Raw genomic sequence first — 248 nt, 5'->3', positions numbered from 1 at the left:
AAAAATAAATGTCAATCCCTTGTTAGCAAATAATTGACTAAAAATATTATCATTACAAAATGCTATGAGGGCCACATTAAGATATTTTACGAGATTAATTCTATAATAGATCAAAAAAATAATTAAACTAAATACATTTAAATAAGTAAACCTATAGATAAACTAAATGCAATACAATATAATCACTATTGTATAAATTATTAAAATATATTAATATAATAAATTAAAATAGATGTCATACATATTAA

The sequence above is a fragment of the Acyrthosiphon pisum genome, unplaced genomic scaffold (genome assembly GCF_005508785.2).
Source record: "Acyrthosiphon pisum isolate AL4f unplaced genomic scaffold, pea_aphid_22Mar2018_4r6ur Scaffold_9431;HRSCAF=10030, whole genome shotgun sequence".
In the NCBI taxonomy this organism is placed as follows: Eukaryota; Metazoa; Arthropoda; class Insecta; order Hemiptera; family Aphididae; genus Acyrthosiphon; species Acyrthosiphon pisum.
Note: the sequence above shows the minus strand (reverse complement) of the source record.